Source organism: Pseudochaenichthys georgianus, chromosome 8 (assembly GCF_902827115.2).
Source record: "Pseudochaenichthys georgianus chromosome 8, fPseGeo1.2, whole genome shotgun sequence".
Classification (NCBI taxonomy): domain Eukaryota; kingdom Metazoa; phylum Chordata; class Actinopteri; order Perciformes; family Channichthyidae; genus Pseudochaenichthys; species Pseudochaenichthys georgianus.
In genome coordinates, this window is record NC_047510.2 from 5,640,317 (window position 1) to 5,643,491 (window position 3,175).

Here is a 3,175-nt window from a genome sequence, read left to right on the forward strand (position 1 = left end):
GGCATTACACCTCACTTTGATTTTTCAAGAAGCCTTAAACCTGCTTCCACTTCCAGTGATGATAGTTCAGCACAGCCTGAGAGGGTTTTGGGTAGTTATTCACCCTTTCATGCTGATGGGGATTTATCTGAGACTCTGAAGCCAGCTGCTGCACCAAGTGCAGGAGGTTATAGGGGCTCTCATGGTAGGCAAGTAGATGGTTACAGTCCTGAGGGAAGTGTTTCTAGTTACGGGCCAAGCCAACCAATAATTCGTAAGCCAAACCAACTACCTCAAGCTAACCCTAGTGCAAATGGTGTCCTTCCAAGCAAAGCTGCCCCGTGGGCTTTCCCTTTGCCCCCTAATCCAAACTATTTTCAGTCTGGTATTGCTTCAAGTTCTGCAATTGTGATGCACTCTGGTCCCTACTCCAAGCCCCAGAAGCCCAAAAACCTTCCAAAGCCCCAGCAGGCCGGCTACAAGCCTAAGCCCCACCAGCCCAAACCTCAGCAGGCCGCCAACCCTTCACATCCCCTGCAGTCTTGGTACCATCCCAAACCCCAGCAGGCCAAGCCCTACCAGCCTTCAAATCCTCAGCAGGCCAAGCCCTACCAGCCTTCAAATCCTCAGCAGGCCAAGCCCTACCAGCCAGCCTACCCTTTGAATCCCCAGCGGGCTACCAACCCATCAAGTCCCCTGCAGTCTAGGTACCAGCCAAAACCCCAGCAGCGTTCCTACCCTTCACATCCCCAACAGGCCAAACCTCAGCAGGCCGAACCCCTGCAAGGGGTGCTCCAAAGTAAAGCTGGCATGTGGCACTTTCCTTCCGAAGGAAGTGTTTCTTCTGGCTCTAATGTGCAGGCCAAGCCCTACCAGCCAGCATACCCTTTGAATCCCCAGCGGGCTACCGACCCTTCAAGTCCCGTGCAGTCTAGGTACCGGCCAAAACCTCAGCAGAGTTCCTACCCTTCAAATCCCCAACAGGCCAAACCTCATCAGGCCGAACCCCTGCAAGGGGTGCTCCAAAGTAAAGCTGGCATGTGGCACTTTCCTTCCGAAGGAAGTGTTTCTTCTGGCTCTAATGTGCAGGCCAAGCCCTACCAGCCAGAAAACCCTTTGAATCCCCAGCGGGCTACCAACCCTTCAAGTCCCCTGCAGTCTCGGTACCAGCCCAAACCCCAGATCCTGCCTACCCTTCGAATCCCCTGCAGTCTAGGTACCGGCCAAACCCCAGCAGCCTTCCTACCCTTCAAATCCCTTGCAGTCTAGGTACCAGCCCAAACCCCAGCTTCCTGCCTACCCTTCGAATCCCCAGCAGGCCAAGCCCTACCAGCCCGCCCACCCTTCAAACCCTCAGCAGGCCAAACCCCTGCAATGGGTGTTCCAAACTAAAGCTGGCATGTGGGACATTCCTTCCCAAGGAAGTGTTGCTTCTGGCTCTAATGTGCAGCCCACTGACTCAAACTCGCACTTGAATGTTGACCCAAGAAGTTTGAGAGAAATTCCAATGCCATTCCCGTACCAGCCCAGGTGGCCGCAGCAACTGGTGCCAGTGTAGAACAGACATCATTGACCTTCCTAACTGTAAGTTGGTTTAACTTAAAGATTGCTACAATGAAGTAAGGAAATGCTTTACAAATGTTCTAAATTGTATTTTCTGTTCTCAGGTTCCTGAACTTGCCTGGAAGAAGTCTGAACTGGCATCAACTTTGAATTTAATAAAATACTTGGAACACACTCTGTTTGGATGTTATTTGAAACTTGACTTGTGTGCTGCAGACAGTGATGCACCCTTACTTCCTGAACATGTCCACAACCACTTGCTTGTTTCCTTTGAAGAATATGTCAGCATAAATGAGCCCAGTCCACCCAGCCATATCAACACTCATATTGCTCGAGGCACGGGCCGAGGAGGTGGAGTTGCAGCAATCTTTGACTCAAGTTTACTTATCAATACTAAACCGAAATTAAATTATACCTCCTTTGAAAGCCTCGTTTTTAGTCTTACGCATCCGACCTGGAAAACTTTGCAGCACATTTTATTTGTTACAGTGTATCGTGCACCAGGTCCTTATTCAGAATTCTTATCAGAATTCTCTGAGTTTTATCAACTTTGGTTCTTAAAACAGACAAAGTAATTATCGTAGGTGACTTTAATATTCATGTTGACGATGATAAAAATAGCCTTACTGTTGCATTTAACTCTATATTAGATTCTATTGGTTTCTGTCAGAGTGTAAATAAACCAACCCACTGCTATAATCACACTCTCGACCTTGTTCTGACTTATGGTATTGAAATTGAGCAACTATTAGTCGAACCGCATAATCCTGCTTTATCCGACCATTTCTTAGTAACTTTTGAAGTACTATTACGAGACTACAAAGCATTAGTCAAAAGCTCTTGCAGCAGAAACCTATCTGTTAGTGCTATAGCCACATTTAAGGAAGAGATTCCACCAATACTTAACTCGATAGCATGTCTGCATGTAGGGGAGGAAACTTATACAAAATGTACACCACCTGATGGAGATTTGAGTGGACAACTAGTCCGCATTTTCAAATCTCCGCGCGTCCCTAAACAAGCTGATATCTTACAGGAAGGAGTCCAGAGCATACAATTAACCGTTAAACAATAATCCACTTTAATGGTAATATACAATGCAATACAATCAATACATTACCATACAAAACCATATCCTATCATATGTATAATGTCAGAAGTGGGCCCACTCCTGGCCCCTGCCCACAGGCCGCCACGACGTTCCAGCCCGAGCGGCGCGAGAAGAGAGAGGCAGAACAGAAAGCTGGATAGGCTTTCATACCAATGATACAGGAAGGGGTGGAGTTTAAGGACAACTGGTCGTCTTTTCCAGTCATCTCAAACAAACACCTCTGACCCTCACTGTCTCCTATTTCTGCAGCCTCCACACATACACACATCCCCCCATCACATTCCAGAGACCACAGTGGGGTCTTGCTCCAGCTCCCCCACAGCAATAAAACCCTTAACAGTCCTTTGTCTACCGCCTTTTCAGTCCTCACATTTATGAAAGGATGAAACAGATAAATCAATATAAAACACAAACACAGGTATTGTTTGAACAGTATTCACTTAACTGCTACTATTTGATAATTAACAGAGGAACTCAAAGGACCTCCTTTAATATCTGGAAATTGCAACAAGACTTTCTGCC

At 47.1% G+C, this 3,175-nt stretch overlaps 1 long non-coding RNA gene across 1 annotated transcript; it reads left to right on the plus strand.

Moving 5' to 3' along the window:
• Nucleotides 1–1,208: 1,208 nt before the first annotated feature.
• LOC139434296 (uncharacterized) lies at nt 1,209–1,716 on the plus strand. The gene is made up of 2 exons (XR_011643653.1): nt 1,209–1,563; nt 1,647–1,716. It is a non-coding gene; the product is annotated as an uncharacterized lncRNA (long non-coding RNA).
• Nucleotides 1,717–3,175: the final 1,459 nt, after the last annotated feature.